The following is a 12,006-nucleotide window of genomic DNA, read 5'->3' on the forward strand; positions in this document are numbered from 1 at the left end:
GTGTATAGTATGCCAATCACTAGGCCAGCCAAGATACACCAAGACCATGCACAATTGTCTCATAGACTCAGTTTCTTGAAATGAGGGAAGAACTTGCTGTGGTTGTCTAACACCCAGCAAAAAGACAACAAACCATGAAGAACTTGGGCAGGAAGACTAAGCAGAGTAGGACCCGGTGCTCAGAGCCCTGGACAGTCACAATGGGCACTTTCAGATAAGTGCCTGTTGGAACGTCTAGGATAATCCAGGATTGGGAAAGGATACACATGAGCAGCCTGCAAGGTGAGGGGGAAGAAGGAGGGATCATGGGTAAAGCAAGGAGAAATGAGTATCCAACAATGTAGGGCCAGGCAGCATCAACTGTTTGAACACAGCTACAGGCACTTCTAGCACCAGCTACCAAACTAACTACTTCCTCCCTCAAGGCAGTTTCTGTCAGAATCATTGCTCAGTGGCAGCAGAATAGAAACATTCTGCCCTAGAAACATTCTGCATACAGAGGTTTTCCTCTGGCCCCACCGGCTTCTCCCTCCTATCAGCATCATGTAAAGAATTCTGTCCCCAAATCTAGAGAATAAGTGATGATGCCTCCCATACAGGAGAGTCTATTCTGAGTTGCATGAGGGGCAGAGAGCAGGAACAGATGCTTAAGGGATCCACCAACTAATTTCCATGCTTGCAGCAAATCTGTGTGTGCATAATCTCTCCTTGAAACTGTAGAAGAGAGATGTGTCCTTGTACCTTCTACACCAAAGGAAGTCAAAGAAAAGCCAGTCTCAAAACAGTGATGCCTCCCCATAGCAGGCTTCAAAACCAACCTTGTTTCTTTCTGTGTAACAGCAGTAAAAGTTTTCTCTCCTCCTTAAATCCAGCCCGCTTATTTAATTATGTTAAGCTCACACTTACACATTTCCCCCACAGGACATACCTTTACCTTCTTCCAAGTGTGAATTAGGTGGCCCATTACTGCTAGCATACATCACAAGCTGCTAGATCACTTATCCTTTGCAGACACTGATGACATCATCACACAGATTTCTGCAGCTTCTACACCCAGGCAACCATACATGGTGGCTGGACTGTTGCAATGAGTAGATCTGAGAAGAGATGGCTGCCATAACAGAGCCCAGTTCCTCACCCTCAGACCCCCTTTCTCACCACTTCCAGCCCTCCCCAATTCCAGATGTTGCCTTCAAATGTGGACCATGGCCTTGACTGTGTTCTACCCACTTAGGATATAATTATTCTTGCCCTGTGACCATGGGTCTAACCAAGCCTGACCCTTACTTTATGGATTCTCCCTGAGTCATTTATCAATAGGATGGGTGATTCCCCAAGTCTGGGTAAGCAAGGGAGGCATTTCATCATGACATTTGACACCTTCCTTTGAAGGATGAATGACAGGACATATGAATGCCTCTGATTAACATCTAAAGTCAGCCTGGCCTCCCTGAAATTGTCCTTCCATGGAGGAGATCTCAGTAAATCCAGCTGGCTCCCTCTGTAGAGACCTCTACCATTTCAACTCATTTATCAGCAATTCCATCTGCTTCAGTTCAGGTGCTCCATGTGTCTGTGGTTCGGTGGTGTCTGCCTTGGGTTGCTGCCCTCTCAAGAGTTCCTGGCCTCCGTGCCAGGCCTAATCCAGGCCTGTCATCTTTCCCAGTGATATTGCTGGGGCAGCTGTTGCTTCTTCCTTGATAGCATGGTTCCCCAGATGCCTGAGGGATCCACCATCTAATTTCCATGCTTGCAGCAAATCTGTGTGTGCATAATCTCTCCTTGAAACTATAGAAGAGAGATGTGTCCTTCTACCTTCTACACCAAATTGATTTAATGTCTCATCCCTGTTCCCATTCAACTTCAAACAGTCAACGGTCTCATTAGGCTAACTGCTTGACTTTAGGTAACGTGCTTAAATTACCAATTAATAAATGGACATTTCTGTCCAAACAAGACAATTTAAAGCTTTCCCATTATAAAGAAGTTGCTTTTAACCATGACCAGAGTCTCTCCCTTTAAAAGATTACTACAATTATATTCAATATGCTTCTAGGCCTGAGAAATTTTATAAAGTCACAAGTGACAAATTTATATTGAATACAAACTGTGGAATCCTTTTTCGGTGATAACATTTTGAGGTTTGCCATTCAACCAAGCTACACTGAATTATAAAGGCAACTAAATATCAGTTCTCTAGAACATTTGGTGGGGGGGGTGGAAATCCCTCAGGAAAAAGAATACTGAAACTATCAGCAGCCCTTGTTGGCTACATTAAGCTAATAAAATTACTAATGATAAATTCCTCGTCAATGAGGGACCCTGCTGTGCTGCTTCTGCAGGCTTTAGCCACAGTGAGTAGGAGGCACAGAGATTGAATTATTGGCTGGACTTGTTTTATTGGTTTGGGTTTAGAGGGGGCTCTGGGTTATATAGGAGATTCTTTTCATGTTTTGCTTTTTTTTTTTTTCCTCCCTTAAGAAGCAGCTGGTTTTGTCTTTAGTTTCAAATGTCAATAAAAAAAATATATCAGGGCAATCATTAGAAGGCAGGAATTTGGACATAGACACTTCCCAAAACACCTGATGTCAATCCCAGCCGGTTTGCCAGGAAAGGCCTCTCAGATCTCAACTGGAAAAGAAGTGGGGGGGGGAGAAGGAGATAAATGGGCTGAATCTTGGCTGGTAGGTGGACCCTGGCAGAAGAAAGGAGGGGCTACCTGCAGCCCCATGGGCTCACTCACCATACCTCTGTCCCTTGCTGATCCAAGCATGGTTTTAAATGTCTACATGGAGACGGCAGCTACGGTATACAAGGTATCACAATCCCACTGCTAGTCTCCAGAACAGCATGGGGTTCCTAAAGACAAGATATGCAGCAAAATTGTCTGGGACTGGAACCCTCTAACTGAGACAGAGGGCTGGTGCTAACTTCAGAGGGTAGTTTCCTGAATGCCTGAGATCCTATTACTGCTTAGTCCCTTTTTTGGCAACCAAACAGTCTTTTTCCACCTTAGACGAAGACACTGGGAATAACAAAGAAAAAACCAAAACTTGGTCTGAAACTGGTTTTACATCTCAGACTATCTCCTCTTAGCTGGGAGAACCCAGACTTAAGACTCCATGAAAACTCAAGAGCATGTTTCTGTGTGCTGAGCAGCTAACTGTAGCCAAAGACTGTCCTCTGGGAAACACTGTTCAGAGATCAGGGCTGAAATCATGCCCACAGCTTGACAGTGCCCACCCCTGCTCACTGGTTTTCCTCCAGATCTAATCTCTGCCCTTTTCCGCCCTGCACTGTACCCAGGAGGTTGACCTGTGTAGCTCTCATCTTCTGCCTTAGTAGATGGAATTCATTGGCAGAAGACTGGGGAGTGAGGTCAGGGTATTTCTTCCTCCTCCTTCTCTACAAAAACAAGCAGCTTTTGCCCTCTCTCCTCCAGTTTAAGGCTATTACAGCACCATGCCTTCAATGGGATGCTGAGAAATGGCCCCCAAAATAAGCAGTTCCTAATCCCTGGAGCCTGTAAGTGTTGCCTTATATAGCAAAAAGACTTTGCAGATATAATTAAATTATAGACCTTGAGATACGAGATTATCCTGGGTGAGCACTAAATGGAGGAAGGCAGAGGGAAATCTGATGCAAAAGAGAAGTCCTTGAGACCAGAGAAGCTAAGGCTGGGGTCAAAAAGACACAAGCCAAGGAAAGCCAGCAGCCAGAAGCTGAAAGGTGCAAGGACTGATTGTCTGGCTGAAGCCTTCAGAAGGAACTAAACCTGTCAATGCATTGGCTTCAGCCCAGAGAGAATCATTTCAGGTTTCTGGCCTCCAGAACTATAAGCAGATGATTTTTTTTTTTGCTTTAAGTAATTAGTTTGTGTTAATTTATGACAGAAGCCTAGAAAATTGATAACCCCTACCTAGCCTGCTGTTGCTAGTGGCAGTATCTCTTGTTGGTTTCCACATTTCTGTAAATAGTCCTCCATGAAAAAAGTCTCCTCAAAAATCCCTACTGAAGTGGAATGTGGGCATGACAGTAATCCCAGCACACAAGAGGGAGAGGCAAGAAGATCAAGAGTTCAAGGTCAGGCTGGGCAATATAGAGAGACCCTGTCCCAAAAAAAGAAATAGCAGCAACAAAAAAAAAAACCTCTGTGTCATTTATTTCCTATCAGAATCCTATCTGATGTACTCTACTTCTTTCCAAAAAGAATTTAACATAATATATACTTTAAGTAGCACAATAAAATTTTATTCAGTGAGAACATTAGGGAAAAAAAGAAAATGAGAATAAAAGACATACAAAGCCAACACTAATATTACTATCCAAAATTCCCACCTTCCAGGCTTGGTCAATTTTTGAGAATTAGCCTACAGACACAATTCTAAGCTCCCCAGCAGTCACTGCTAAATATACGAGGCTAGTCTTTGCTAAGCTAGCCTGGTAACAGGCAAACCTGGCTACTGTGTTAGACATTCAAATGCCCAGTCATCCCCTCAACCAAGATCTACCAAAGCAGAATCTAGTATGAAGCAGAAGAACCTGGATTTTAACAAATATGCAAGATGAATAAGACAAGTCATGGAATCTGGGAGCTAAGCATACAACCTGGGGTTGTTCTTAGGAGAAACAATGTTAATGGAATAACTGGAAAGATGTCACCAATTGTCCAGCCTTTCAGCAGGATCAAGCACTGTCTCCACTACCCATATAGCATACAGCTTTCTGATAAGATGACCAGTGTTCCCATCATGAAAAAGTGGCTGCAACTTAACTGTGTCCCAAGTGAAGAGATATACTGCAGTGGGTTCCAGCATTGCTTCCTCAGTTTCCATTCCCTTTTCCCTCTCTAAACAGCCCCATAATCTCCTTTTGGGGATCCCTGTGGTCAGAGTGAAGAAGCAACTCCAGGTAATGTAATCAGATTGTTCCATTCCCCTGACCATAATGACCAAAGTGTACAGAGGCCCAATTCAATCAGGCCCTTTTCTGGGAAGTCTGGTTATAGTCAGTTCTTATTCTAAATGGAATAGGACATACAGCTATGAGGCCTTGATATCAGCAGGGAAGGCACACTGAGCATAAAGTGGTTACAGAGAGAATTACAGGGGTAAGAACCCTTCAGAAACCAGAGCCAGAGCCCAGTCCAACCGGGCATGAAACTTACACTGCCATGACCATTTTTTAATCTTGTGAAACAACGAAATTCCTTTACTGAGTGTACCATCATAAGTTGTATCTATACCCATCCTATACAGTATAACTGTTGTTTTTATCTATTATTTTCAATTGAAAATCTACCTATAAGAAAAATTACAGGAGTAAATCCTTGGAGAGAGATAAACTCTACAAAAAGAAAAAACATTTTATTTTTTTTTAGTTATTACCATGATTTTAGGGAATTTCTTTCTCCTGTTAACAAAAGGATTGCTAAGTGAGGAGGAACCTGGTGACTTGTTCAAATTTTTGCCCCCCCAGTTACTAATCATCACCAGGCCTTGCCATGTAACCATAGACAAATCTTAAGCTTAGTTTTCTCTATCTACTATTGTGCCACCAACCACAGACACCTCCCAGAAAACATTTCAAAGACTTAGTGACACATCTCACTGGTCTTCACAGACTCCCTGGACCCAGGATCAGTAGCCATCTGGGGAGCATTACATCATCTTTAACCCAAGGGACTATCCAGTGCTGTGGGGCTAGGGGTTGGGGGGTGGAGATGTTAGGATCCAGAGGAAACAGTGGAAATGGTTTATTCAGTAGAACTTGATTACATCTTTGAAATTGTGGCTGTCTTTTTCTAATTACTTCATTAGTTTTGAACAACTGACATCACTTTGTTTACTAGAAAGGCTAATTCTTAGTCACATATTTCTGATCAAAGGCATAGAGTCTAATTCACATCAATATTAAAATATTATTTAGGAGGAATTTTTTAATGAGTATAGAGCTTCAGCTTTGAAAGTAAAGACATTCTGGATAGCTGTTGACAGCAATGTGAATCCCTTAGCATACTGAACCACACCTAAACTTAATTGTTCCCTGTGACATTTGCACGTTGCATATGTAGGAATATCTAACATGCATATTAGAAGTAACTATTGTTTAAGTGCTTTTCACTTATGATCTAATTTAACTCTCACAACAACCCTTAGGGAGGTATTATTTCTCTTACTGTTATTATTTCAACTTACTGATAAGGAAAGTGGGCTATGGTGAGGTTTTGAAACTAGCCCCAAGTCATCTGGGTAGAGCTGAAACACAAGCCCATTCAGTTTTGCCTCAGAGTTTATTCAGTTCACAACCAGCTGTACTGGCTGTCCACAGTTGGTTTTTTTGGTTTTTTTTTTCTGTTTTGTTTTTTATTTGCTTATTTGTTTATTTTGGCAGTACTGGAGTTTGAACTCAAGGCTTCACACTTGCTAGACAGGCATTTGCTACTCCATCCCACTCCACAGTTTTTGATTGGGAGCTATTACACTCATTTTATCAACGCAAGAGCTGAAGCTTGGAGTTTAAAAAACAAAAACGATTGAAGATTATGAAGACAGCAAGTGCAGAATCCAGAATCACAGCCTCTCTCACTTAAATGCCTTGGTCAAGACTAATCTAAGGAATGCTCTAAGGTGAGAATCTTAAACATTGACTTCAAATCTCTTTATCACTTACAAAGTACTGAGGATGCTAAAGGGCATTTGTTTGTGTGGTTATGTCTATTTGTATTCACTGCATATATCTGCATTGACCAATAGAACTTTCGGTGGTAGTGAAAGTATTGTATATCTGCACTGGCCAATCTCACAGTCACTGCAGCATTTGGGTGTGGCTGCTGGGGCTGAAGAAACACAAGTAAGGTAAATGGGAGTAGTCACACAGCCCAGGTATAGCTATAGAACGGGTACATGTTTTTTGAAGTAAAAAATGAAACTGAAACATTTGTTAAACATTACAAATGCATACACATTCCATAAGCAATCAGAGTCATGATGTCACCACATGCAATGTGGCCTCTGGGAAACTCCATCGTGCACTTGTGAAAAAGGCAATAACCTTTTATTGTGAAAATAGTTTTGACCTCAGGGACCCTCTGAAAGGACCCTTAAGGGGCCCGGGACCACACTTTGAGTCTTAAGGGGCTGAAAGAGTTCAGCTCAGAAGAAACAATTCGTCATCCACGCAGCTCTGCCTGCGGCTCCTTCCTTCCATTTTTGTGGCTTTCCCCCTCCCCCTCCCTCCATCCCTCCCTTTCTCCTTCCCTCTCTCCACAGTAGTTCGTCTCCCTTGGTTCACAGACCCGAGGCCTTCGGCTTGCCAGGGGCGAGAGGACAAGGGCAAGCTCGGTCCCAGCAGCCTGTCCAGGACAAGGACTGGAGGGACAGCAACTGAGCTTGACGCCGGAGAGTCCCTCTGAGGTTCCAAGTCTCCTAGGCCGGAGATCAAATCAAGAAATAGAAAGAAACGCGCAAAGTGAAATTCAAGCCGGGGGGTGGCGGGGGGAGATGGAAAGACCTCTTCTCCCAGGGGTCTCCCTCCCACTTCTCCCCTCCTTCCGGCAGGCAGGAAAGAGGAGGCCGTTCAAGGGGGAGAAGAGAAGGCTTCGCGGGGTCTTCTGGGGCAACTCAATCAAAGAAATTATTTTCCCACAGACGAAGCCAAGAATATCTTAATGGCTTTTTCCTGATTGAGGGATAAATCTTCTATTAATTTACGATCCCGTAGAAACAAGTTGTGTCAACTCCGCCCACCCTCTTAAAAAATGTGAGAAATTTTTCAAAATCCCACTTCTTTTTCATGATTTCTTTCTTCTCTTTTCTTTCCTATGTTTTCGTCCTCTTTTTTCCCCCCACTGTTCCTTCACATTCCACCCTGCCTTTACCTCTTCCATTTTCAAACAAATCCCCAAGTCCTTCAGTGGCACATCCCTGCCCCTGGAAAAAAATCTCCGAAGGTACCCAAAAAGGGTTACTAAAACCTCAGAGGTGAGCATCCCCACTTTCCCCGTGCAAAGTAAAGGCAACAAGAAGAATAATTAAAGGACCTGGGAGAAAAAGTGTAACTACAGCCCCAGCACCGCTGCGGGAGGGGCCCTGCGCGTCCCCAGCGCGCGCTTTAACGAAACCTCGGTTCTGGCCGAAAGCCTGGGCGCAGTCTTGGCCCCAGTGGTAAATCAAGAGAAAGCGGAGAACGAGAAGTTGTGTCAGAGAGACACGCCCCCACCGCATGGCATGATCGCTAAATAGCCCTGTTTATCTCCTGAGCCACCTCGTTTGGCTGACCCTCACGGTGGGCAACTCCCAGAGACCATGCCAGGGAGCGCGCCCCTTCCTGAGATGCACCAAGAGTGGCTAACACTGTGCTAATTCAGCTCTCTGTGCTCTCTGTGCTAATTCAGCTCTCGCTCTCCCTCTCGCTCTCTCTCCCTCTCTCCCTTGCTCTCTCTTTCTCTTAGTAAGACTCATAAGTATTTGTTTCGTTAGTGCGACAGATGGTTTAGAAAATGTTAAGTTGTGGTGAGAAAGAGATGTGATTTATTCTCAGTTCCACTTGCTAACTTCGAGTCCTTGGCCAAGTTAATTTAACTCTCTTACCACAATTTAGTTATGTGTAAAATGATGATAATGAAAGTAATAACCTAACTGGAATTTGGTAAAAAGCAAATGAGCTAAAAGATAAAAAGTGTTTAGAACGGTGCAGGGCTCATAGGCACACAACAATTTATTATATCCAAATTGAAAACATGCGCCTGGTGTTAGAAGTTAGATTTCCACAGTTAAACTCGGTGATACCAGTTTGGGTACCAATATGACTTAAAAGGACCTGCATTGAGCTGACCGCCCAGCTTAACTCTCAGCTCTTTTGCTCAGGTGTGGCCCGCGGGCGGGAGTCATGGGGGACGAGGGGACTTGCGTGGATGTATTTGTGCTAACCCGGCGGAAATGTAGCGCGCACAGCCCGCCCGACTGTGGTCTCCACCTTCTGCCCGGGGCGGGATTCCGGGACCACCTTGCCGCCTTCTCAGTACTGAAGGCCCACGGTGATATTGTTTGCCCGGACTTGTTCAATTGGCCCTTTGATTTGTTGCAGACTGACACAAAAAACGGAGTCAAATCTAGACCCTAAGAGCCGGGGATGGGACTGGTTCAGGACGTGACCCCAGTAGGAAGCGGCGTGGAACCTGGCACCAGGACACCTAGGACCTGGTGACCTGTCCGCACTTTGAGCCACGCGGCCAGTTGCTGGCCTGGAATTGCACGCTGAAAACACTGAACAATTCCAAAGAGCCAGTATAGACACGCGGCCCCGCTCCCAGGAAGGGCCGTGAGACTCCGGGCACAGGGGATTTTCCTAGGCTTGTCCTTCAGGATCGGGACAGCGCAGCCTGCATCCATCTTTCGCCTGGATTTTCGTTTTCAGTCGCTCCCTCCATAGAAGGTTTATGACTACAATGCAGAACCGGGAGATCCATGCCACCATACATGGCCCGGGCGCCTGCGGCCCCAGCTAGCGGCCTTGGTCTCGCAGGGCCTCATCTTTCTGGTGCGCGGGCCTCTGGAGCCAGAAAGTATACACAGACCATAAATTTCCCGCCCCGCCGGGCCGCCTACCGCCCGCCTGCAGCCTTCTCTCCTCCCGCGGGTCCCTTATGCGCGCCCTGGTCACTGCAGCCCGTGGTGAAGAGCTGCTCGTGCTTGCAGCAACTGTAGCTGGGTCCTATTGCCTTCCTCCTGCTGCAAGAGCGTTAGGACTCGGGACTTAGTCTGCAGGAAACTCCCCACACTGCTTTGGAGGCGGTAGTTTGGGAGCGGAGTAGAGAAGGGAGGAGGCAAGACCTGAGGGAGATCAGGTGAGAGTAGGTGACGAAGAGCTCTTAGAATATCTTTCTATCCTGTGCTCAGAAAGGGAGGTAGGGTACATGGTAAGTGTCCCTGGCGACCGTTCACTTGTTTTTGCAGTGGGCTCTCACCTCATCCAGTTATACAGAGCACACCATTAGCGCTTTTCGTGGGGATGCTGCAAGCCTATTCTTTATTACGGTTTTCTCGGACTGGGGATGTATCTTAGTAGTAGAGCGCTTGCCTTGCATGCCCAAGGCCCTGGATTTAATCCCCGGGATGGGCGTACTACCACACACAGAAAGAAAGAAAAGGGGAACAAAAGGAGAGAAGATCCTTTATGGTTGCCTGGACACTCACATTGTAAGGTGGGTGTTTGAAATGATGTTCAGAATAATTCAGCAAAAAGGAGAACAAAGCATTTATTTTGAAATTTTCTTTCTCTTCCACAGAAGTATCACAGCCCATCAGTTCCTTCCAGAATTGGAGGGAGAAACGTAAGAGTTTGTTGTTTTGGGGTTTGTTTATTTGTTTGGTGAGACAGCTTTCTGAACTGTCTTAGCATTCTCAGTGCTGGGAACGCAGGCCTGCACCACCAAGTCTGTCTCAGAAACTTGCAGGTTTCTGGGTCAGAGGCTTTGTCACCTTGCCAGCTACATACCTTGATCAAATTATCCAACCTCTCTGCTTCTCCAAATGCTCATCTGTAAGAAAGAATAATATCTACTGTCCCGAGTTGCTGCAAAAGCTAAATAAGATACAAGACTTTCACCTCTTATTTATTTTTAGTGGTACTGAGTTTGAACTCAGAGCCTGGAGCAGGCACTCTACCACTTGAGCCACACACCTGGCCCTTCACCTCTTGCTTAAAGAGTTTTTTTTTTTTAAAGGGGCTTGTATCTCTCTTTTTTTCTCTCTCTCTCTCATTATGTAGATAAGGCTGGCGTCAAACTCACCATCCTCCTGCCTCAGCTTACCAAGTGCTGAAATTACAGATGCCCTCCACCATACCCAGACCTCTCCTCCATTTTTCACTCACCCACCCTCACAGACACTGACAATACTAAATTGGGCCAGCGCAAGGGACACACATCCTGGTTCAAGTAATGCATGCCCGTTTTTAGATAGACCATGTGAAAGCTGAACAATTCCCCTAGGAACACCACGTTTGGGTTTTTTATGTCTTCCTTCCTTTAAAAATTATGCAGCCCCATTTCATTTTTTAATATATTTTTTCTAAAATCGCTGCCTTTCGTTACATTTTGGTTCATAGGCTGCCCTACATCATCACTGGAGTATCCTGGCTGCATGTCGCTCCATCTCGCAGGTCATACACCCTGTCCAGGTCCTCTTCTGTGCTCATTCCTGAGTGGAACAGAATGTGGGGAGCTCCTCTTAAAATCCTTGATGGAGCCCTGCACAATTCCATAAGGAAGGGAAGACCAGAGCATGGGGAGGAAAATAGGGGGAAACGAAAAGTGGGAAGAAATGGGAACTTGAAAATCATCCAGGTGGAAGACAAGAGAGAACGAAGACCAAATGGGAAGGTTTAAATTAAGTTAGCGTTCAGTTATAAAACTGGTGCATAAAATGAGTCTTCGTTTTTCACAATTTTTATCTCCTATAAAACTGTGCTTTCGACCTAGGAGAGTAAGCACAGCTACAGGAAGGAAAAGGGGACACGACTTAGATCGCTGAAAATGACCAAGCTGGCCTCAAAAAGGTAATGCTACCCATCAGTGCGGGGCTAGCATCAGAATTCTGCCAGGCCAAGTCGAGGTCCAAAGACACGTGCTTGGCGAGCGGGTTGGGAATCCAAGACTGCTGAGAACACACACGGGACTGTTCATTAGATTCAGTGACTGGCTGGTGCAGCCAGGAGACCCCGAAGGTGTGAGGAAGCGCTTCAGAGATATATCTGCGTCCTGGGCCTGGGGAGCCAGAGGAGAGCCTCAAGGGCGCCCCTTTTGGAGAGCGCGCCGCCCGCGATTCTCCCATAGTGGAATCCAGAAAATGGCCAGATGAGCCCCCAGCTGCTCGCGGAATTTCCAAATGAAGACTGATATTTGCTCGTCAGTTCGCTCTTTTGTTTGTTCTTCCATTCGCTCATTTCTCGAGCTTCCAACCACGTGCTGAGAACTGTGCTGGGTGCCCTCTTCGCCTGGATTCT

The sequence above is a fragment of the Castor canadensis genome, chromosome 11, assembly GCF_047511655.1.
Source record: "Castor canadensis chromosome 11, mCasCan1.hap1v2, whole genome shotgun sequence".
Lineage (NCBI taxonomy): Eukaryota > Metazoa > Chordata > Mammalia > Rodentia > Castoridae > Castor > Castor canadensis.